The following is a 25,338-nucleotide window of genomic DNA, read 5'->3' on the forward strand; positions in this document are numbered from 1 at the left end:
TATAGCCAATTAATAATGTGATAGTTTTAGGTAAACAGCAAAGGGACTCAGCCATACATATACATGTATCCATTCTCCTCCAAATTTCCCTCCCACCCAGGCTGCCACATAACACTGATCAGACTTACATGTGCTATGCAGTAGGTTCGCCTTGGTTATCCGTTTCAAATATAGCACTGTGTACCTGCCAATCCCAAACTCCCTAACTATCCCTCCCCACCGCTCTTCCCCCGCCCCTGGTAACCATCTACAAAATTTACAAACAGCTTAATATCATCAAAAAAACAACCCAATAAAAAAAACGGGCAAAAGACCTAAATAGACGCTTTTCTAAAGAAGACATACAGATGGCCAAGAGGCACATGAAAAGATGTTCAACATCGCTAATGATTAGAGAAATGCAAATAAAAACTACAATGAGATATCACCTCACACTAGTCAGAATCACTATCATCAAAACCACCACAAATAATAAATGCTGGAGAGGGTGTGGAGAGAAGGGAACCCTTCTGTACAGTTGGAGGGAATGTAAATTGGTAGAGCCACTGAGGAGAACAGTATGGAGGTTCTTTAAGAAACTGAAGATAGAGCTACCATACAATCTTGCAGTTCTACCCCTGGGCATGTGTCTGGAGAAAATATGGTTTGCAAGGATACATGCACCCCAATGTTCATTGCAGCACTGTTTACAATAGCCAAGACACGGAAGCAACCTAAATGTTCATCGACAGAAGACTGGATACAGAAGATGTGGTCCATACATACAATGGGATATTCCCCAGCCATTAAAAGAGTAAAATAATGCAGGGACTTATATGAATTTAGAGATTGTTATACTGAGTGAAGTAAGTCAGATGAAGAGAAATATCAATTGATATGGAATCTAAAAAAAAGACATACAAATGAACTTATTAACAAAACAGAAACACACTCTCATTTTAACCTAACTAGTCAAACAACATGGATAATTGAGGCTACAATTGATTGTTTGAGGTCTAAACCATCGAGATGAACCTTAAATACAGGCTAGATAATTTGCCACATGGTTTCTGTCAAATATGCCATTTAGTTTGTGCTGCATAGATAAAACACCATGTCCATTCAGTTGGCAAGCCTCCTAGCTTGGGTGTTTGGCACCATTTGATCCAATGTTCAGAAAATCAATTTTTATTGATTTTCAACCATTCAAATTTTATTTGAATTTCAACAATTTAAATTTTATCTGCGTGTTCTGGCATTGTTTGGTCACGGTCATCTGGACTGCTTCCAGCTATTGACCCATGAGTTCCTTCTAGTTTCTGGATCTTACCTGCTCACAGCAGCCATCTCTCCCCTCTGCACACAGAAGTTCATTGCACCATGGTGTGAGAAGCCGTCTCTGCCTTAGGATCAGAGCTCATCAGAGCCTCTCCTGGTTGCTGGTGCCTGGCTTTGGTCTCCCCTGGATGGCAGCTGCCTACCCAGATCACTAAAATCAGTAGACTCTTCTAGGCTTTACCAAGTCTGACTGCTGCTAACAGTCTCTTAATGAACAGAAGTTTTTTATCCAGCCGATCCTATCTGAGCTCACCTTGATCTGTCTCTGTCTTTCTCCCACTTTCCCTCCCTTTCATATAATTCAGCAACTGTTTAAGAACAAACATGAGGGCTAGATCATGAATTGTACTAGTTATTTGGAAATCTGGGTTCTGGTCCTGCAGTCTCTTTTACTTGTATTATTGACCAATGTGTTTACATTTTTTAGTTACATGATTGGTTTGAGGGATTTTTGTTGTTTTGTTCAGTTATCATTTTGTTTGTAATTTTTAATTTTATTGCATTGTGGTGACTGAAGATGGTCTATGTATTATTTGGGGATGGGGGATGTGTTAAAATTTCCTTTGCAGCTTAGTCTATGGTCAATTTTTGTGAATGTGTTTTCTCTGCTTCAGTTCAATTTAGTTCAGTCACTCAGTCGTGTCTGACTCTTTGCGACCCCATGATTCGCAGCACGCCAGGCCTCCCTGTCCATCACCATCTCCCGGAGTTCACTCAGACTCACGTCCATCGAGTCCGTGATGCCATCCAGCCATCTCATCCTCAGTCGTCCCCTTCTCCTCCTGCCCCCAATCCCTCCCAGCATCAGGGTCTTTTCCAATGAATCAACTCTTCACATGAGGTGGCCAAAGTACTGGAGTTTCAGCTTTAGCATCATTCCTTCCAAAGAAATCCCAGGGCTGATCTCTGCTTAGAATGTAGTTATAAATGTTTCTATTAGCCTAACCTTTTGTGTTATGCAAATAATCTCTTTCCTAATTTATCAAGGTGCTCATGGGTGCAAATAATAGGGACCCCAGTTAAACAGTGGCTTAACCATGAGAAAGTTAAACTTATGTGACTGGATACTCAGAGGCAGAATAAGCCTGTGACCTAGTGGTGTCAATATAGACCCTGTCTTTTTCCATTCCTCAGATCTGCTATCTGCAGCATAGCCTCTTCCCAGGGCTTGCCCCCCAGGGGTCAAGAGATGTAAACTATCCACAGTTTTTCCTTTAAATAAGGGGTTTTCAGCCTTGGCACCACTGACATTTTGGGTGGAAAGTTGCTGTGGGGGGCTGTCCTTTGCACTGTAGGACGGTTAGCACATTTATGGCGTCTCCCAACCAGATGCCAGTGTCTTCTCCCCGGCTAGGACAAACAAGAATGTCTCCAGACATTGCCAAAGCCCCGTGAGGTGGGGGAAATTGCCTGCAAGTGAGAACCAGGTGCATTTACTGGCAATAAATGTTCACATACCCCAACCTGAACCAATTCCTGGAGTGAGAGGAGGGATGCTCTGATTGATTTATTCAAATTAAAATTTGTACTTGAAGCTGGAAGCGGAGTTGGCTTCCCTCAAAGTCTGTGCCCATATGAGAGGGGTGGGGCAGTCACAGACTCTGGCTCATGACTGAGGGGCAGGAAATGATGGTCGGAAGGTAGCGAACCATGTCTGCTACTCTTGGATTTACTGTTTTCTTTGACCCATTGCCCCCTCTACCTTCTATTCCAATGTGTCTAGTATTTATTCTTAGTTGAAAAAACTTTCTTTTTTGGCCATGCTGCAAGGCATGTGGGATCTTAGTTCCTCAATCAGGGATCAAACCTGGGTCCCCTGCACTGGAAGTGAGGAGGCTTAACTGCTGGACTGCTAGGCAAATCCCATAGTAGTTATTCTCTAAATGTGCATGAATGTAAACTTTTAATTTCTAGCATGTACTGTTAACAAGCATCTGTATCCACCCCTAGATCAAGACAAGAACAAAGGAATCTGGACAAGATTTAACTCCCTGCTGGAATTCCCTACTGGCAACTTCTATGCTATTTTAGATTCTTATTTAAAAGTTTCATACAGGCAATAGTTAGATATGCAGAGTTCCAAAGAATAGCAGGGAGAGATAAGAAAGCCTTCCTCAGTGATCAGTGCAAAGAAATAGAGGAAAACAACAGAATGGGAAAGATCTCTTCAAGAAAATTAGAGATACCAAGCGAAAATTTCATGCAAAGATGGGCTCGATAAAGGACAGAAATGGTATGGACCTAACAGAAGCAGAAGATATTAAGAAGAGGTGGCAAGAATATACAGAAGAACTGTACAAAAAAGAGCTTCATGACCCAGATAATCACGATGGTGTGATCACTCACCTAGAGCCAGAGATCCTGGAATGTGAAGTCAAGTGGGCCTTAGAAAGCATCACTACGAACAAAGCTAGTGGAGGTGATGGAATTCCAGTTGAGCTATTTCAAATCCTGAAAGATGATGCTGTGAAAGTGCTGCACTCAATATGCCAGCAAATTTGGAAAACTCAGCAGTGGCCACAGGACTGGAAAAGGTCAGTTTTCATTCCAATCCCAAAGAAAGGCAATGCCAAAGAATGCTCAAACTACCACACAACTGCACTCATCTCACTTGCTAGTAAAGTAATGCTCAAAATTCTCCAAGGCAGGCTTCAGCAGTACGTGAAACATGGACTTCCAGATGTTCAAGCTGGTTTTAGAAAAGGCAGAGGAACCAGAGATCAAATTGCCAACATCTGCTGGATCGTGGAAAAAGGAAGAGAGTTCCAGAAGAACATCTATTTCTGCTTTATTGACTATGCCAAAGCCTTTCACTGTGTGGATCACAAGAAACTGTGGAAAATTCTGAAAGAGATGGGAATACAGACCACCTGACCTGCCTCTTGAGAAACCTATATGCAGGTCAGGAAGCAACAGTTAGAACTGGACATGGAACAACAGACTGGTTCCAAATAGGAAAAGGAGTAAGTCAAGGCTATATATTGTCACCCTGCTTATTTAACTTCTATGCAGAGTACATCATGAGAAATGCTGGGCTGGAAGAAGCACAAGCTGGAATCAAGATTGCCAGGAGAAATATCAATACCATCAGATATGCAGATGACACCACCCTTATGGCAGAAAGTGAAGAGGAACTCAAAAGCCTCTTGATGAAAGTGAAAGAGGAGAGTGAAAAAGTTGGCTTAAAGCTCAACATTCAGAAAACAAAGATCATGGCATCTGGTCTCATCACTTCATGGGAAATAGATGGGAAAACAGTGGAAACAGTGTCAGACTTTATTTTGGGGGGCTCCAAAATCACTGCAGATGGTGATTGCAGCCATGAAATTAAAAGATGCTTACTCCTGGGAAGGAAAGTTATGACCAACCTAGATAGCATATTCAAAAGCAGAGACATTACTTTGCCAACAGAGGTCCGTCTAGTCAAGGCTATGGTTTTTCCTGTGGTCATGTATGGATTTGAGAGTTGGATTGTGAAGAAAGCTGAGCGCCGAAGAATTGATGCTTTTGAACTGTGGTGTTGGAGAAGACTCTTGAGAGTCCCTTGGACTGCAAGGAGATCCAACCAGTCCATCCTAAAGGAGATCAGTCCTGGGTGTTCATTGGAAGGACTGATGCTGAAGCTGAAACTCCAGTACTTTGGCCACCTCATGCAAAGAGTTGACTCATTGGAAAAGACCCTGATGCTGGGAGGGATTTGGGGCAGGAGGAGAAGGGGGCGACAGAGGCTGAGATTGCTGGATGGCATCACCGACTCGATGGACATGAGTTTGAGTGAACTCTGGGAGTTGGTGATGGACAGGAAGGCCTGGCGTGCTGACTGAACTGAACTGAATGTATTAACCAGTTATTAATTGTCTCTCAGCCCCAAATTCACTTTCTATACTCTGCATTATAATACAGGGGCTGGCATTCTGCAAACTCCATTTATGCTTTACCACCTGGTTTTATTAGGAAGGAAGTTTTATTAGCAGGAAGTTAATGTCTCCTTGTCACCTTAAAGACGGAAAGTCTTCAGGTAGACATTCACTGGCTAGCTTTGCTATGAAATTTCAGTTTGGCTTATATAGCTGCTGCATTTCCTTCTTCTGACTGAGGGCCAGTGAATTCTCCCTGCTCCCTTTCCTCCCTCCCTCCTCTTGTGGAGATGATATTTATTAGGTTTTATTTTTATCTCCACAGTGGAGGTAATGGAGGGAGACTGTGGGGATGGAGGAGGGAGAAGGGACTTGCTCTTTTCTGACTGCTTCCTGTCTGTCTCCTGTCTGCCTATGGCTCCTGGGCTCATCACCTTGGCTTCTTCCTTTAGCAGTTTCTAAATCCAATTTGCAATTTTTCCAGTTGTCACAGAATCAGCTTTAAAGTGACCCTATCAGAGATACCAATTCCAGAGGCTGGAGTGACCTCTCAGAGGTCTGAGTTTCAATTCTGTGGAAGTCTTCCTCCACCTTCCAAGATTTAGTAATTCAACTTCTTTGGTTCCCTCAGCCCTAGGGGATAGAAACTGCTTCTTACAGTTGCTACCTCTGTGATACTGCAGATTTTTTGTTTTACTTTTTAGTTACTAGTTAGCAAGTTTAAACCTAGTTAACAATTCTCTGTATTACATTCTCTTTGTTAAATAACTGGCATGATTTCTGTCTCCTGACTGATATACTTTAATAAGCCTCATTCTCTATATTAAAAGGCTTCTTTAGGGTTGTGATTTGCAACTCAGGAGGGTTGCTGCTGCTGCTAAGTCACTTCAGTCATGTCCGATTGTGTGTGACCCTATGGACAGCAGCCCACCAGGCTCCTCCATCCACAGGATTCTCTATGCAAGCATACTGGAGTGGGTTGCCATTTCCTTCTCCACAGGGAGGGTTAGGTTCTAAGATTGGGGCATCAGATCTTAAAGGGGCTAACCCTCCAATATAGTGCATCTCTAATGTGATCAAAGCTGGCTGTTGGCCCTGGGATGCAGCCTGCAACCTCAGCTAAGACCCCACTGGACAGGGAAGGACAGGGCAAGGCGACTGAGAAGAAAACCCTCCTCCTCAGTGCATGGTGGTCACCGTTAGTTTTCAGGGCTGCAAACAGAGCAGGAAGTTGATGTCTCCTTGTCACCTCAAAGACGGGGTCTTCCGGGAGGCATTCACTGGGCAGCTCTGCTATGAGATTTCAGTTTGGCTTATATAGCTGCTGCATTTCCTTCTTCTGACTGAGGGCCAGTGAGCTCTCCCTGCTCCCTTTCCTCCCTCCCTCCTCCTGTGGAGATGATATTCTCCACAGGGTCTTCTTTTCCCTCTTTGCCAGGAGCCACAAATAATGCCTCCTTTCAAATCACTCTGTGTTAGACACTCCCACTGCCCTCTTCCCCCATTCCCCAACATCCTGGGGCATCTCCCTCATTCTTCCATGCATGGATCTCAAGCCTTGGACAGGAGTAGACATATGTGGGCTCTTATGAGTCCAGGACACTGTGGACAGTTGGCTGAACTTGGCATTTCTTGTAGCCCAGGTGTCATGGAGGAATTCATACTTACTACCTAGAGAAGAGGAAACAGAAATATCAGCCACTCCTATAACTTAATTTTAAAAATGATCAAAACCTCCAAAACAAAAAAAGACAAAAACAAAACAAAAACAACAAAATGATGGGTGAAAGATTTGAACAAACATTTCATAAAGATCCACAATATCCAATAAGCATTTCAAAAATGCTCTATACCAAAATCATCAGGGATATACAAATTAAATCTACAATGAAATACTATTACACATCCAATAGAATGGCTAAAATTAAAAAGATTGCCCATACTAAGTGTTGACAAGTATGCACAGCAATTAGAATGCCCCCCAAAATTAAACACTTTTGTGCATCAAAGGACACTATTAAGAGAGTGAAAAGGCAAACCACAAAATAGGAAATATTTGTAAATAATATCCAAAAGAAGTGAAGGCAGGACCTCGAGCAGGTATTTGTGTACCCACTTTCATAGCAGCAAGATTCACAATAACCCAAAGACGGAGGATATCTGACTGTCTATTGACTGATGAATGGATAAACAAAATGTGGTACATACATACAATGGAAAAAGAATGAAATTTTAACACATGCTACAACATGGATAAACCTTGAAAACTTTATGTTAACTGAAGTAAGCCAGACACAACAGGATAAATGGTGTCCACTTATATGCTGCTGCTGCTAAGTCACTTCAGTCTTGTCCGACTCTGTGTGACCCCATAGACGGCAGCCCACCAGGCCCCGTGCCCCGTCCCTGGGATTCTCCAGGCAAGAACACTGGAGTGGGTTGCCATTGCCTTTCTCCAATGCATGAAAGTGAAAAGTGAAAGTGAAATCACTCAGTCGTATCCAACTCTTCGTGACCCCATGGACTGCAGCCCACCGGGCTCCTCCGCCCATGGGATTTTCCAGGCAAGAGTACTGGAGTGGGTTGCCATTGCCTTCTCCTCTGCTTATATGAGGCACCTAGAATAGCCTGGAGAATCCTATAGACAGAGGAGCCTGGCAGGCTATAGTCCATGGGGTTGCAAAGAGTTGGACACAACTGAAGAGATTTAGCAGCAGCAGCGATCAGAATAGTGAAACTTGTAAAGACAGAGTACAATAAAGGTTATTAGGAGCCGAGGGAAAGGGGATGGAAAGTTTACTGTTTCATTGGTACCAATTTTCAGTTTGGGATGGTGAAAAAGTTCTGGAGATGGACAGTGATAATAGTTGCACAACAATATAAATGTTCTTAATGCCACTGAATTGTACACTTTTTTTTGGCTGCACCGCACAGCTTGCAGGATCCCTGACGAGGGACTGAACCACAGAAGTGAAAGCGCTGAGTCCTAACCACTGGACCACCTAGGAACTCCCTGAATTGTGCACTTAAAACGTTTAAAATGGCAAATTTTACGTTATGTATATTTTACCATGATTTTAAAATGCTTTAAAAAACTATACAAAAATCTATCTTACAGAAAAATGATACTGATGAACCTATTTGGAGGAATAGAGATGCATAGAGAATGGACTTGTGGAACAGGGAGGCAAGGAGAAGGTGGGGTGAATTGAGAGTTTACACTACCATTTGTAAAATAGCTACCTAGTGGGAAGTTGCTGTATAGTACAGGGAGTTCAGCCAGGTGCTCTGTGAAGAGCTTGAGGGGTGGGAGGGAGGCTCCAGAGAGAGGGGCTATGTGTATACTATTGCTGACTCATGTTGTTATATGGCAGAAGTCAACACAACATTGTAAAGCAATTATCTTCCAAATAACAAAACAAAAAATCTATCTTACGACCCAGCAATCTCACTCCTGTTATCTACTGAAAAGAAATGAAAACAAAAGGACTTGTAAAAGAGTGTTCCCAGCAGCTTTGTTTATAATAGCTCCAAACAGGAAATAACCCAAGATATCCATTAACAGGAGAATGGCTAACCAACTGTGGTGTATATATGTAAAAAAATATTACTGAAGCCACTCAATCAATTGGTGGCTAAACAGAGATAGGCACTAAGGTGGTTTTACTCCAGTTTCTTACCTTTTTTCAACTTCACAGGGTGAATTTTCCTACTTAAAACTCCAAAATTTTGACCTAAGGATATCCCTGAATGTTTCTGAAACCCCAGAGTTCCACAGCTGCCTCTGCTCTCCCTTCCTCCTCTCAAAGGGAAGACTCCCCACCTCCCATGATTATCTGTGCTTAGCTTCTAAGACCTGACATCCTGTACCTGCTCCAGTAGGTTTGGGTTCAGCTGTTGCCAGAACTGACAGAGGAACTCCCTCATCTTCTTGGCAGGAGAGCTTGGGGGGGTGCATTTATTTGGGGGCCCCAGCATACCTGGATCCCAATTTTCATCTCTAGTGACCCTAGCTTTACCTGGTCTTTCCCATATTTCTAGTTGGAACCCTTTGGCCACCATTCCATGGCCATCATGCCATGACTGTGAGCCCTGATCGGTACCTCTCTTGAGGGTGACCCTCTCATGGGACTCTTTCTCCAAGGCACAGTGAGCACTGTACTCTGTAGAGTGGTGACGGTATGGATGCCTGAGTGATACAATTCCTGTTCTACCACTTACTAAGGTAACCTCACTGTGCCTCAGTTTCCTCATCTGTAAAATAAAATACTACTACTACTTACATCATAGGATTGGCATGAAGATTAAACTGGTTGATAAGCTATTAAGTTCTTAAACACTGCCTGGCACATGGTAAGCACTGTGTGTTATTTTTTTTTAACTGACCTGCCCCCATGTTCTCCATATTCTTTGAAAGATTTTGTTCTCACATGACAAGTGAAAGAAATAATTAGGATCCAGCCAGAATCCACTCAGGACGCAGTAATTTGAACAGGGAAAATTCAATATAAAGAGCTGTTAACTACTAAGCGGGGTAAAAGGAATCCTAACGGATACAGGAATAACGGAGAGAGGGAGCAGCCTCTACCTCCAGAGATAACAGAGAAAACCCACGGAAGGATAAACTTGGAAAGGGCCCTCCCTCTCCACTGAAGCTGAGGCTCGGAACTCTCTGGTGGGTGCGCGGTGGGGGCTCACTGGATGGCAGAGAAGTTTGCCGAGGCGCTGCAGGCTGGGGTTGGCAAGCAGGAAGCTATGCTGGGAGGACAGCAAAATCTGACTGGAAGCCGCCCACTGGCAGCTGTGCTGTAGGAGGAGGAAGAGAAGACCCTTCAGCGTTCTTCTGGCACCTTCCATCCATTGATGGGGCACAACAGTGGCGCTGGCTGGCGAGACCACAGGGCAGGGATGGTGTGTTTCGAGCAGAGAAGCACTAAGTTAACAACTGACACACACCCTGTTTACGTTCTCATAATTAGACGACATTTCATAGGGAATCCTTTCTATTTGTGTTTTATGTGTTTATAGCCTGGTAGCTCAGTGGTAAAGAATCTGCCTGCGAAGCAGGAGACGAAGGTTTGATCCCTGGGTTGGGAAGATCCCCTGGAGAAGGAAATGGCAATCCATTCCAGTATCCTTGCCTGGGAAATCCCATGGACAGAGGAGCCTGGTGGGCTACAGTCCATGGGGTTGTCAAGGGTCAGACACGAATTAGCAATTAAACAACAGGCAGTACAGAGCAGCCTATGGTTAGGACAGCCCTGTGCTCCTAGTGGTCAGCTGCCGTCACCAGTCATGCTGATGTTATTACAACATCCCCTTTCATTCTAAGGAATGTCCCTGTTTGGAGGATAAAAACGTGGTCACATGAACTCTTTACACACTATTTTCTGTCAAACTATTCCCACTGGTAGCAGTTAGAAACACAATAGATACAGACACACAAATCTGCTTGAAGACAGCCCAGGTGTGGAGGGGTCCAGATTCAGGAAGAAGTGCAGCCTGAGCTGCTTTGCTCCATGAAGCATTGTTCGGTTTGTAGGTGGGAGAAACCAAGAGGCTGAAAAGCTGAGTCAAAAGAAATAGTTCTCAAGAGTGATATATGATTTTTAAAATGTACGTCTGGGTTTGTCTAAAAGAGCTCTTTTAATACGTACAAAATAAAAAGTCTGACATGAAAGCACAGTGTTGTTAAAATGGCAGCATCTTTTCTTTAATATCACATAAAGTCATGGTACATTTTATAGGACAGTGCAACTTAGATTTGATGAAATATGGTATATTTGTTCCCATGTTTGAATGTCTCTATGGCAGAGATTCCTGGAAGTGGAACTGCTGGGTCAAAGGACATGTATTTGATAGATTCTGCTTAACTGTCTTAAAAAAACAAAAAAACTGAACAGTGTCCATTTCCCCATACTCTTTCTAACACTGAAATGCCATCAGTCTTTAAATGTTTTTCTCCTCTGACAGGCTCTCACCATGTCATTTCAACTTCAATCCAGAGTCAAGAGAATCTGTACTTTCCCAAATTATCATGTTCCTCTCCTGTGTGTAATTGGTTCAAATCTGTATCACACTTCCCTAGAGCTTGGGCCATAAGACCGACACATCTTTCTCCTCCAAAGGGCAAATAAAGGGTCATTCTCCACGTGGTGCTGGTAAGGATCATGGACTATTAGGATCGGAAGGGATTTTAGATATTGCCAAATCCTAGAAATTCTGAAAGACATTCAAGATGGTTCTCACTGTTACAGGAGATAGAGCATCTTCTCTATTTCTACTTAGAAAAATAATAAAACAATTCTTCATTCAACCTCTTGCCCCATGAATGTGAGATCACTCTGGGAACATCTGAGGCCTGTTGACCAGCACCTGCAGTGGTCCCTGAATACCAGATGTGTGTTTATGATTCAGCAGCAGTCGTGGGTCCTAAGTGGTGAGTTTTGACTCCTCTGCAGCACCTATCTAAAACCATATATTGCTTCATATACACCATAATGGAATGCTCGCTAAAAACATAAAATATAAAAAGTTTGCTGAAATAAAGTCAAAGAAGACCATAAAATGAAAATTCTACAAATCTAGTTCAGGATGATCTTCATTTACTTGATGTGCAAATTGCATTCGGCTAATCAAAATGTTTATCTTGTATGTCAGAAGCAAAAACCAAAAAGACAAAATATAGTGATCATTATATCCAATTTGGTCTTTCATTATTAGGAATAAAGACCAACCACACCCGCTTCATGTTATTTGCAGAATGGTGCTTACACATAGCAGCCAGAACCCTTCTGTTTTAGCTCATCATTTAGACACAAAAAAACATGAAAGTAATAAAAATAAACCAGTTTTTAAAGTGCAAAAAGCATAAATTCTAAACATTCATTTAGGAAAGCAGTTTGTGTCTATTTTCGATGCTACAATGAGTCATTACATTTCATACATTTTAATATACATTTGTCCTAGGACCAGTATATGCTCTTTTAAAGCCTGTTAACAAAGCATGCTTTTCCCTTACAGAATTAAAATAAATCAAACATTTTGCATTACATGGTAAATGGGAAGTTGGAACTAGTCTTATGATACTATGGATATTACTCAAGTTCATTTTAATATCATACATATATCTAAAATAAGTTTTAAGAATCACTTCTTTATTCCACATCACACAAATTATTACGATTAAATCAGCACAAGCTGTTGTCAAGGATATACATGGTAAAAGGAATTCTCCAGTCAAGATAGGATAGGAAACTCTGGTTTAGACTTCAGTTCACAAATGAGGAAACAGGCCCAGAAAGGGTAAGAGATTTACTTAAAGTCACACAGCCAGGGAGGGCCAGACTCAGACTCTTCGTTCAGTGCTCTTCAGGATGGGTGTGTATGAGGTTAAGTGATTTGAAGGTCTCAGTATACTCGTTCTTGCTGAAAAAATCTCTCTAGTAGCACAGGTTCTGACACTACCCTCTCTAGGTTCAGCACTGCCCTCACCAGATTCCTCTGTTAGAGCCCTAATTTCCTTGGGGATTGAACTATTTTAGTTCTAAAAGGCTGTGTTAGGTGTTGCCTTCCGTTCCTGTGTAACCATGGTCAGTTAATATCTGCTGAACCAAAACTGTAAAGGGTCTCATACAAAGCAGTGTCTGCTTGAACCAATACAAGATCTGAAAGTGAAGTTGGACCACCAGGGGCTATCTTTGCTCGTTATAGTTCACCAGAAATATTCTACCTGAGGAGCTAGGAGCAAGAAAGAGCAGACTCTGCAAATGCTACTGGATTGGAGAAGATGCTGTGTTTGAGTCCGTAACTTATTTTCTTGTCTTTCAGGAAATTAACCCCTTTCAATTTAGGGGAAAAATTATTCCCACCTGTGGGCAAATCATGCCTTTACCTTTAGAGTTTGTTCCGTGTTTTAGGAGGGACTTATTTCAAAGGCTCACTCTCTGCTGTCCTTGATTTACCAAGGACCCGGCAAAGTGGGTTCCAAGGAGCCCTAATCCTGGCATTTTGTAAACAGCTCTGCATCCACCATCAGCCTGACGGGATCTTGCAGGGGTGTTGACCATCCTTCCAGAGCTGTGGATGCGTATCTCCCATAGTTCACAAACCATCCGGAGAGGCTTACCTATCTCCTTTCCCTGGGCGCACACCACAGGATGCAGAAAGCATTGACCGTCCTGAAAACACCCCCTTCAGAGGCCCCTCCCTTACACAGAGCCTGTGTCTGTCACCTCAGCCTTTGCCTGATCATTCCAGTCTCTTCTGCTCCAATTTCAAGGCTTTTCTACAATCCTACTCTTGACTTCATCACCCAAACACAACCTGTTAATGACAGTCATCACCAGCAATGTGATTGAGCCTCCCTGGCGGCTCAGCCGGTAGAGGTTCCCGCCTGCAATATAGGAGACCGGGGGTTCAATCCCTGGGTTGGGAAGATCTCCTGGAGAAGGAAATGGCAACCGGCTCCAGCATTGCTGCCTGAAGAATCCCAAAGAGAGAAGAGCCTGGCGAGCCCATCCATAGGGTCGCAGAGTCCGACATGACTGAGCAACTTAACACTTACCTTCCCTTCAACACGGTGATTATGCATGATCATTATTCTGCCCCCATCCCTTGCTCGCGATGGTTCTGAAATTTATTGACATAGTGTTCTCTTGTTTGTTGTCCTGGCTTTCCCAGGAAAGCAGAGATCATCAAACAAGGTGACCAACATGCCAACAGAGGCGCCGGAGACAATCGATGGAGGGAATCCCAGAGGGAAGGGGTCGGGGGACTTGGTGGAGGAGGCTGCTGATAAACTCCCAGAGGTCCCCACTAGTTATCAATCAAGGATAACAGACATAGTGCCTAAAACTCTCCAGAATGTTTACATTAAAATTTGAGATCAGAAAAAATGTTAATAAATGTAACGATAAATCCAGCCTGGATTATATTTGTGTTTTATAGCAAAACATAATTTAAAAAAATTTTTCTTTTTAATGCATAAAGGGGCCCACAAAGACGAAGTGATAAGGCGCGGGACAGTCATAATTCAGTCCTGGGTACGGTTTACACTTTCCGCTTTAAAAAAAGAAATGGATATCCAGATATTTGTATGAGACCTCTTGATTTTACATATTAGGAACTCGCTTTAAACAAAACATACATTGTGTGGCCCAAAAAAAGACGTGGAACCTAGCCTGCAGCCTCTTGAAGACTCGGGCTATCATCGTGTCCCCGGAACGCCCGTGGCTTGACAAGATTTCGGGGACACTTCTTCAGCCTGAGTGCCCGAGCACCCCACTCAGGACAGAGTAAGGGGGCAGTAGAAAGCCTTCGGGACACAACAAGGGTCTGACGGTAAAATCCCCGCCCCGTCCGGTGTTGGAAGCTCGAAGGCCACTTCAGCCCCGGCACTCTCTGGAGCCTCAACCGGCAGTCGCCGGCTTCGCTCTTTCGCGGGTCTCCCGGCTCCCGCCGACTTCCAGGGAGCGCAGGTCAGGGGGGGTCTTCCCGCTCACCAGGCAGGCTGGAGCAGGGGGCAGGGACAGTCGCCGGGGACATCTACGGCCCCGGAGCCCAGGCCGCCCCGCTCCGCCCCATCCCTCGCAACAGGGCCCGCCCGCCGGCCGCAGCCTGTCTCCCGCGGTCTGCTCCCGGCAGGCGAAGCTCCACACCGAGAACTCGGAGGTGGTTTTCAGACCGCCGCGGCCAGGGCTCCTCCTCCCGCGCTGCTCAGGGAGGCGGGCTGAGCTCTTTACAAGGCCCTGCCGCACGACCCCGCCATTCCAGACGGAGACTTCCTCAGCCTCTGCACCTTCACTCGGCCGGGAGGGGCTGGACCGGAAGCTGCGGGGTCTCGGGGCCCCAGCTAGTTCCCGCCGTGCCGAGCCGAAGGCGCGCATGCTCCGCAGAGGCCCGCACGGGGCCTGAGGAAACCCTGATAGAGCCATCGCGAGGCGGGGTAAGCAGAGCTCCAGTGGCGCAATCGGTTAGCGCGCGGTACTTATACAGCAGTACATGCAGAGCAATGCCGAGGTTGTGAGTTCGAGCCTCACCTGGAGCATGACCCTTTTGGATACCCGCACGTTTCCCCACTTTTACCTCCGTCCTCAAGGAAACGAATCAGTCTCTCTTTACACCCCTCAGTTCCTGTCTCTGACTGCTCTGCTTGCGTGTTTTGCTCCGCTGTAGGCAGGAAGCCGCTCGTATCCGCTCCTCTTACTCCCTTTCCAAGCTACTTGTTGCCCCCGCGAACCATCCAGCCGCCCGAACCCGGACGTTTACCTGCTGCTCCCTCTCCCTAGGCATTTCCTTTAACGGCACCCAGTCCCGGATCCCGGTACCGGGGATGTGGACCGCAGGGGCGCTGCACCGGTGATGGGGCCCTACCTGGGTCTCATCATCGAAAATTCCGGCGCCCTCTCTACGGGGCTTGCCCGAGCTCCCGGAGCCGGTTCCCGGGCGCTGCCCCTCACCCAGGACCAGGAGCGGCGGGGTGCGCGTTGGGTGGCGGGGCGGGAGCCGAGCGACCACCCGCGAAGCCCAGAGCAGGAGCGGTCGCTGTCCTTCTTTTTAGCTACTACTAACTAGTCGTCGCCCCTCCCTCGGATCTAGAGCCCCTAGACGACGGGCCCTTCTCCCCTCCTCAGGCCTCCAGGCCTCCCTGGGCGGATCTGCGGAGTTTGGGGAAAGTGCCTGGGCGTTTTCCTCCCTATTTGTGCCCCTTCTCCCTGGTGTCAGACAGGATGGGTGGAATTCGCTGGCAGACGGGAGAACAGACGTTTTCTAGGGATACCCTTTCCTGCCCGCCGCACACCCCATGTTCAGAAGTACCCCCTCTAAGCAGGAAATCTGCCAGCTGGATTTGGAATGTTCCAGCACGTGACCGCACCCCTAAGGCACGGGGGCCGCTTTGCCTGCGGATGGGTGGGAGGTGGGGCGAAGTGGAGAACAAGAGTAGCTGGGATGAGAGGCCTCCCGGACGCGTTCTCCCATACGCGTGTTTTCAGCTGTTTTTATGGGGTGTGCTAGTAAACTCCTGGGATGGAAATACTACCAGGAGTGCTGAGAAGAAAGACCTAGAAAGCTCTGAGAAAGTGGGCGGAGCTCTTGTCTGTCTCCTCGACTGCTAACCCCAGCCCCCGGTTCCGAAAGGGGAGCCCCACGCTACCTGGAATGTGAGAAAGTCCGCCCACGTCACCTAACCTGGCTGGACCAGACGCTTTCGCTCACAGGCTCATCCTCTGAAGATGGTGAGGGCTCCCCTTTAGAAATCTGGCCAGCCTGGAAACAAATATCTATGCGCAACCCCGACACAAAAAATTGGATTATTTTTAAAAAAAAATAGCTTTATCCAGATATAACTCATATACCCTACCATTCACCCACTTAGTTTGCAGTTCAGTGGATTTTAGTACTTTCACAGATAGGTGCAACCATCAATCACCACAGTCAATTTTAAAACATTCAACTCAGTAGGAAATCGTGTATTCTTCAGCTATGACCCCACCCCACCCCTAAATAATCACTAATTTACTTTCTGTCTCTACATTTCCCCTTTTCTGTACCTTCATATGAATGGAATCATAATGTGTGGTCTTTCGTGACTGGCTTCTTTCAATGTTTTCAAGATTCGTCCTGTCCTACCTTGTATCAGTACTTTCTTTTTTTTTTTAATTTATGGCTGGATAATATTGCATTGTATGGATTCTTTCCAATTTTGAATAGAGAAAAGGCTGGCATTTTAAAAACATTTGCTGAAAAATTTTTTTAAGGATATTAATGTTAAAATGTACAAAACGTAAAAACAGTCACATTTGCCAAGTGTGTAATTTTTAACTTTCAGAGGTTATCATTGCAAGAACTGGTCAGATATTTCCAAGAGCTCAGCCAAGAGTTGAGCATGGAGTGGGCCCCCAAGGTGGACAGAAACAAATGAAAGAAAGATCATTCTGCCCAACCACCTGTCCACACTGGGAATCCCTTCTACAAAACCCCAGCTCCTATTTGAAAAGTGTTAGCATCAGCATGCCATTTCTTCTCAAGGTGATGTGTTCCACTTTCTGTCAACTCTAATGGTTAGAACATTCTTCCTCTTAAATATTGTTTCTGTTCCTTCAGGTTATTGCTGGAATGATGGTGGTTTGGGGAACTCTTTTTCTGGTGAGGCGGTGAAGTGGGAAGGTAAGCTAAATTAGTTGTCTTTGTTCTATTTAAGCTAGAAATCACCAGATAGAGTATTAGTGGATTACAAACAAACAAATAGACCACTGGCAGATTTGTAGGTCAGTGTCTTAATGTGAAGTTGATAGGAGTTTTAAAGGTTGTGAAGGGTGATAAAGATCAAGTCAGAAAATTATGGAAACATGCTATAAAAACCATAAAGTACTGCATATACAGGTATAAGGAGGTGGCATTCCTATCACCACAAAACTAGTGGATTAGACCTGTATGCAGGGAGGAAGATGGATAAATATGAGGTGGATAAACTCAGAAGGCAGGGTGAATTAATAGCTGAATATCTGTAGATGTCTAGCTGGAGGGAAGCCTGACCCACCCATTGAACTCCACTGAACTATACTCACAGGTTGACATTAACTTTGTAGATGGCTTTGAACAGGCTAATTAAAATTGTGTGTAATAGAAAGAGCTGGAAGGGAGTGCAAATTCAGTAGAATTTGAACCTAGAATAAGAGACAAATGTTTCTGACAAGTGACAAGATGCAGTTTGATAGAGGTAATTGTAAGCCTGTGTTCAGTTCAGAGTTCAGTGTGGTCAGTGCCTGGCTTGACAGCTGTTTGCATATAAAGAATCTGGGCATATCGGATATGCACAGCCTCAGTCGTCCTGGCCCTGTGACTCAACTGCTGAGAATATCATCCGATTATTAATGCATTACTACATATGCATTACATGGTGTGGTGTCAGAGATCATAAAACAGCAGTCTGTGGAACAGATCTAGCCTCCAGACAGGTTTTGTTTGGATTTCTAGCGCTGACTTGTAAAGCGTTGAAAAAGTTATAATCATTTGCCTATCCATCCGGAGATTTTACTGTAATGCCTAGATTTCAAGTTTTCAATGAAAAATGAGAAGACTTGTCCATCTCGAGCCCTTATTCCCACATGGCAACATTTTCCTCCCCTTTGGATGAGGATGTTTGTGATCTTCTGTTTGTCACAGTCTTATAACTCCCCACTCATCCCAAACACAGAGGTGGGTACCAGCTGCCACTGTTCTACCCACTGCACTTGCTTTGCTGTTTTCTTCACCACTGACTCATTGCTCTCATTTGTGACCGACAGTCATTGAGTGTGTGGGTAAAGATAGGGAATACTCACGTTGAACTCAACCTGATGGCTATAACCTATGTGAACACAACCTATTTAAAATTCAACAAACAAAATCCCCAGTTCTTTATTATGAAAAATTTCAAACATATCCAAAGTAGAAAAAATAGTATATTTAAAAGTAGAGAATATATATGTATATTTAATATATATCCATCCATCACTACTTTTGAGAATTGTCATTTATCTCATTCTCACAACATTTTCCCCTATCATAGTCACCAAAATATTTTAAAGGAAATCCCAGCTATAGTTTAATTTGACTTGTAAATACCTCACTATGTATACCCAACAGGTAGCCACTTTTTAAAAGAGCATAACTGCAGTATCATTATTATACCAAACAAGATTAATAATAGTGCCCCTACATCATCTAACACCTTGTCTGTGTTCAAATGTCTGCACTTAGCTCTGAAAGATATTTTTACCATTGGTCTATTGGAATCAAGAGCCAAGCAAGGTCCACACACTAAATTTGATCAATATATCTTAAATATCTAAATCTCTCTCTTTTTTCATTTATAATAATTACCCATTCTCTTTTATGATGTTTGTTTATTTTATTTTAAATTATTGGCCCCGAAGCATGTAGGATCTTAGTTGTCCCACCAGGGATTGAATCTGTGTCCCCTGTAGTGGAAGCCTGGAGTCTTAACCACTGGGCCTCCAGGGAATTTCCTGATATTTGTTTGTTGATCTATAGAATTTCCCACAGAATTTGGCTAATTGAGTAACAAGGCATCATTTCAAAAGTTCTTCAGTCCCCCTAACATTTAGATCTAGAAGCTTGGTAATATTAAGATTCAGTTTAAAAAAAAGATTATAGGTGGTACTATATACTATTGTATCACAAGAGGGAAAGTACATAATGGCTGGTTGTTCTGGTTTTACTGACGATTTCAGGTGTGGTCAGCCTGGTCCATGCATTACGAAATGCCACATCAGCCTCTAACCTAATGATTTTAGCAGCTGTTGATGCTCTGTCTAGATTTATTATTATATTAAGGATTATTCAATAATGTTTTCTAATTCTGTTATTCCCTCTGTATTTGTGACTGTGATACCTTAAAAAAAACAAAAAGCCTTTTTTTCCATTGAATATTTGGTTTTCCTAAAGCACAATTCACATAGAAAAGGTTAGATAATATTGCTGGATGCTTCCTTTTTCTACTAATCTTTAGAATAATCTATTGATGCTCTAACAATTCCCATAGGTGACCAATTAGTTTTTTATTTCACAGCTTTTTAAAAACGGTATGTTTGACATACAATGAACTGCATTAATATTGCTGAGTAGCTTTTCTAGTGCTTGTTAAATATTCAGATATCTTCTTTGGTGAATTATCTTTTAAAATCTTTTGCCTGTTTTTTATTGAGTTATTCATGTTTTTATTATTGAGTTATAAGACTTTTTGTATATTCTAGATATAATTCCTTTGTTGTGTATATGTTTTGTAAACAATTTCTCTCAGTTGTGATTTGAGTTTTGTTTTTCTAAATGGTGTCTCTTGAAAAGCAGACTTTTAAATTTTGATGAAGTTCAGTTTATCCATTTTTTTCAATTATGGGTGATACTTTTGGTGTTATAGCTAAGAAATTTTTTGCTTAACCCAAAGTCACCAAGATTGTATTCTGTGTTTTAGCTCTTACCTTTAGGAGTTCACTTTTGTGTATGATGTGAATAGAGGTCTAAATTTTTCTTTTTTGGGGTATGGATATCCAATTCTGGCACCATTTGTTGAAAAGCATACCCTTTCCTGATTGAATTGACTTCACAGGTTGTCAAGAATGAATTGATCAATGGCAACCCAGTCCATTGCCTGGAAAGTCCCATGGATGGAGGAGCCTGGTGGGCTGCAGTCCATGGGGTCTCGAAGAGTGACTTCACTTTCACTTTTCACTTTCATGCATTGGAGAAGGAAATGGCAACCCACTCCAGGGTTCTTGCCTGGAGAATCCCAGGGACAGGGGAGCCTGGTCAGCTGCCTCTATGGGGTCGCACAGAGTTGGACATGACTTAAGTGACTTAGCAGCAGCAGCAGCAGCAGTACTGGTCTTTTGCTGGACTTCATTCTATCTTATTGAGCTATATGTCAGTGTGGTGTCACGTATTGGTTACTGTAATCAAATACATACCACATATAAAGTTATATATATTTATATTATAGTTATCAACACATAACACTATATATACACATACACACATTAGGGTTAGTGTGCCAATTTGTATGAAAATATCCTGGGATTTTTACAAGGAATCTGTTGAGTGAGAATTGCCTCCTTAACAATGTTGAACCTTCTGATTCCATAAATAAGATGTGTATCTTCACTTATTTAGGCCTTTAATTTCTTTAAACAATGTTTTATAGTTTTCAGTGTTATAATGTTGTATTATTTCTTCCTTAAATATTTGGCAGAATTCACTAGTAAAGTACTGTGGGCCTGCAGTTTTCTTTGTAGGAAAAATTTTTTAAAACCCTACAAATTCAGTTTTTGTTTTTGTGGTTTTTTTGATAAATATGGGGGCTATGCTTATTTATTTATTCTTAAATGAGTTTTGGCATTTTGTGTCTTTTAGAAAATTTTATCTATTTCATTAAATTTGTTGAATTTATTGGCATAAAGTTATTCATAATATTTACTTCTTGTCTTTAGGATCTGTAGTGATGTCCCCTCTAACTTCTGATAGCGATCATTTGTGTGTTTTTTTTGTCCTGATCAAACTCAGAAGATGTTTTTCACTTTTATTTATCTTTTCACATATCTAGTTTTTTGTTTCATAGATTTTTTTTTTTTTTCTGTTGCTTTCCTGATTTTCATCTGATTCTGGTGCACTTGAGAGAATGTAGACTGCTGCTGTTGGGCAGCATGTTCTGTCGATATCAATTATATCAAATTGATACAGAGTTCTGCAAATGTTCCGTATCTTTGATTTTTCTGCCTACTTGTTCTAGCTATTATTGAGAGAAGGGCATGAAAATAACCAACTGCAATGATAGATTTTCTTGTTTCACCATTTAGTTCCATCTTTTCCTTCTCCATGTTGTTGGAGGCTCTGTTACTGGCCTTATAAATGTTTACAATTGTTGTGAACTCTTGATTCTGTTACCTGACCCTATATTCTATAGCTGACCCTGTTACCATTGTTGATGCTTAATTTGTCCCATATTTGGCCAGGGTAAGTCCCATTAAGTTGGCTCCTAGGTCTTTGTGACATAATCTTAAATCTGAGATATGATATGTTTCTGGCATAACAAGATATTTCAAAGTGCATTTTGTACTTGTCTTCTCTCAATCCTGGAATTGGCCATTTCTTCTAAGAGCGTGGCTCTTTTTGGTGGGAAATGTTATTTAGGTGAGCACAATCTGTGTGCTAGAGTTCCTTACTGCTACTCTGTGGTTGTCATATTTTCAAGCCTTTCCAAGAGACAGAACTAGGACATGCATATTTTTTTAAAGAGAGAAAAGTAGGGATTTCCCTGGTGGTTCAGTGGCTAAGACTCCACACTCCTAATGCAGGGGGCCTGGGTTTGACCCTTAGTCAGGGAACTAGATCCCACTTACCACAACTGTAGATCCTGCGTGCCACAACTAAATATCCCACATGAAGATCAAAGATCCTGCGTGAAGATCCAACTGAGACCTGGTGCAGCCTAGATAAATAAATAAATATTTTAAAAAAAGAGAGAGAAAAATAAAGCTCGAGTTTATAGTGATATTTCCAATTCAAATGTAAGATTACAGAATTTATACACTTTGATTTTATATTTTATTGCTTTTCTCTTGCTCTAAAAATACTAGTTCTTTACAACTCTTACATAATTATTTATTTGCTATATCGTACCACAAAATAGTTTAAAAGTAATATTATATGTTATTTCTCATAATAAGATTATTGCTTACAATTTAAGATTCCTTTGTGATTTCTTTTGTCCTTAGTTCATATTCAAAATACAGTATTTGAAGTATTGTGCTTAAAGTAATTTTTCTCTGTAGCTGGGCTATCAACTTGATACTCAATAAATACCTTTTGATTGAGTTTGTTTTACATTTTTAGGAATCTCTTTTTTAAAATTTTTGATCGGAGGATAATTGCTATACAATATTGTGTTAGTTTCTGCCATACATCAACATGAATCAGCCATAGGTATACATATATCCTCCCCTTTTTTTCTTTTTATTTATCTAAAATATTTACATGCTTCTAAACTCAAAACTACAAAACAAAGTTATTCCAAGAAGTCTAAACCTTGTCCCCTAATGCTGTTTTCCTCTTTGTTTTTTTGTATAGGTGATAATTTAAAAATTGCTTTCTTGATATATCACTGGAGAAGACTCTTGAGAGTCCCTTGGACTGCAAGGAGATCCAACCAGTCCATTCTGAAGATCAACCCTGGGATTTCTTTGGAAGGAATGATGCTAAAGCTGAAGCTCCAGTACTTTGGTCACTTCATGTACAGAGTTAACTCATTGGAAAAGACTCTGATGCTGGGAGGGATTGGGGGCAGGAGGAGATGGGGACGACCGAGGATGAGATGGCTGGATGGCATCACTGACTCGATGGATGTGAGTTTGAGTGAACTCCAGGAGATGGTGATGGACAGGGAGGCCTGGCGTGCTGTGATTCATGGGGTCGAAAACAGTTGGACACGACTGAGCGACTGAACTGATATATCTTTCCATTATTTATTCTTAAAAATCATAAGCAAAGACACGTCTGTGTTTGTATTCCACTTCCTCTCCTTCTATTTCAAAAGCTCTCATATTCATTGCTGATTCCACAGGTAGTGTATTCTGATTATTTCAAAGTTGTAAATAGGACTCTTTCTCACTCCTTATCACAGTGCATAGTATTCTGTTCCTGTGGATGTAGCATTGTCTCTTCAGCCAGTCCTCTACTCATGAACGGTTGGATGTTTTCAGTCTCCTGGTTTTGTAGATGATGCTGCAACAAAGTTCACAAAGTTTTGAATATTTTGCTATTTTATCTTAGAGATCGATTCTATAGGTGGGATTGCTGGTCTGAGGACTGGATATCTATAAAATATAAATATGTATGATTATAGTTAATTTTATATATAGTAATTTATATTATATAAAAAATGTAATATCATATATATATTATATATAACATATATAGGAACCTGGTGGGCTACAGTCCAAAGGGTCACAAAGAGCTGGATACGTCTGAGCAACTAAGCATAATATGTATATAAAACTATATATGTAAAATTATCTTTAAAGAGGGTTTATGATATGATGGTCCATGTGTATGAGGCCACTAGAATTCACATCGTAAGAGCAATGGTTGAAGGACCTGGGCCAAGTCCTATATGGGGCATTTTCATTTCCTCCAGTTCCAGTTCCAGGGGAGACGCCACTTAGTGCCTCTCCCCAGTGGTTATTTAAGGAAGTGGCATTTACTGGAGGCCCTGACATAAGGCATGGCTGGCCGAGGACCTCACCTTACAGGGCTGCCCTGGAGAGAACCCAGGCTTAGAAAAAGTCCACAAGATTCCACCTTCTGACCCTTAGACGCTGCCCCGCTGCCTTCAGCTTAACCCATCTCTGTTGAGTCTTTTAGTTTTATAATATTCAGTCATTTAAAAAATCATTTAGCCAATTATCATTTTATTATCTTCATATTTCCTAATTATTCTTATCTTTAAAAATTTGTTCTGTCTTAACTATTTTGTTCTTTTAAATACTCTGGTTAATGAGTAGATTTCCTTCTCTAACTTTTATTACACACCCTTCCCTTCATACCTGGTCTTTGCATTCATTTCCGCTTAGCCTTCTTTCAACTTTTTATTCTGAATTTATTAATCTTCTGCTATCTGTTTTTTTGTTTTTTAATGTAAACTGTAAAACTGAATTCTCTTTAAGTGTTTCTATGTTCCCTGTTGGTTGGCAGGCCCTTTGGGAACAGAACCCCTTGGCGGGTGGGTGGGGTAGGGTTCATCCTGAGGGAAAGCCTGGTGGGGTGAGGATCTTTCCCCCTCTGCTGGCTCCCTGCCTTTCCCCACGGAGCCTTTGACGACTCCCGACCTTAATGATCCAAGGACTAGATGTTCCTCTTATTTCCCATAACAATAAGCCATCAGTGATGACTAGGATTGAGACTCCAAGGAATATGGCTCCCAGAGAAGAGCAGGCTGAAGAGGGATATATGACTTGCTTTCAAATATTCATGAAAGGAGTAGACATATTCAGTCTTTTTTAAAAAGTCTTTATTAAGTTTGTTTTAATATTGCTTCTGTTTCATGTTTTGATTTTTTGGCTGCAAAACATGTAGGATCGTAGTTCCCCAACCAGGGAAGGAACGGGGGATAAGAATCCGCCTTCCAATGAAGGAAGTAGGTTTGACTCCTGGTCTGAGAAGATCCCAGATGCCATGGAGCAACTATGCCCACGTGCCACAACTACTGAGCCCACACTGTAGGGCTCATGAGCCATGACTACTGAGCCCAGACACCTTAGAGCCTGCACACTGCAACTGCTGAGCCTGAGCACCTAGAGCCTGTGCTCTGCAACAGTAGAGGTCACCACACTGAGAAACCCGTGCCCCACAATGAAGAGTAGCCCCTGCTCGCCGCAACCAGAGAAAGCCTACGTGAAGCCACAAAGACCCAGTGCAGCCAAAAATAAAAATAAATAAATAATAATAATAATAAAAGAGGTCTGCTAATGTTTGAGTCTCTGATTCTGAAGACTAGCTTCATCAGTTCTCTTTCTGTGGTTTGAATGTTCAAGCTAAAAAAGTGCCCCTTTGTGATGGCCAGTTAGATTGAGTTTCTCACTTGTAACCAAAAGGGATTTTGACACGTGCA

At 42.5% G+C, this 25,338-nt stretch overlaps 1 long non-coding RNA gene and 1 other non-coding gene across 2 annotated transcripts; both read left to right on the forward strand.

Moving 5' to 3' along the window:
- The first annotated feature begins 15,129 nt into the window (after positions 1–15,129).
- On the forward strand, positions 15,130–15,222 carry TRNAI-UAU. The gene is given in 2 exon segments: positions 15,130–15,167; positions 15,187–15,222. It is a non-coding gene; the product is annotated as a tRNA-Ile (tRNA).
- Positions 15,223–16,127: 905 nt separating this feature from the next.
- LOC120851708 lies at positions 16,128–22,834 on the forward strand. The gene is made up of 3 exons (XR_005718394.1): positions 16,128–16,411; positions 17,280–17,342; positions 22,800–22,834. It is a non-coding gene; the product is annotated as an uncharacterized LOC120851708 (long non-coding RNA).
- The last annotated feature ends 2,504 nt before the right edge of the window (positions 22,835–25,338 follow it).

This window comes from Oryx dammah, unplaced genomic scaffold, assembly GCF_014754425.2.
Source record: "Oryx dammah isolate SB20612 unplaced genomic scaffold, SCBI_Odam_1.1 HiC_scaffold_25, whole genome shotgun sequence".
In the NCBI taxonomy this organism is placed as follows: domain Eukaryota; kingdom Metazoa; phylum Chordata; class Mammalia; order Artiodactyla; family Bovidae; genus Oryx; species Oryx dammah.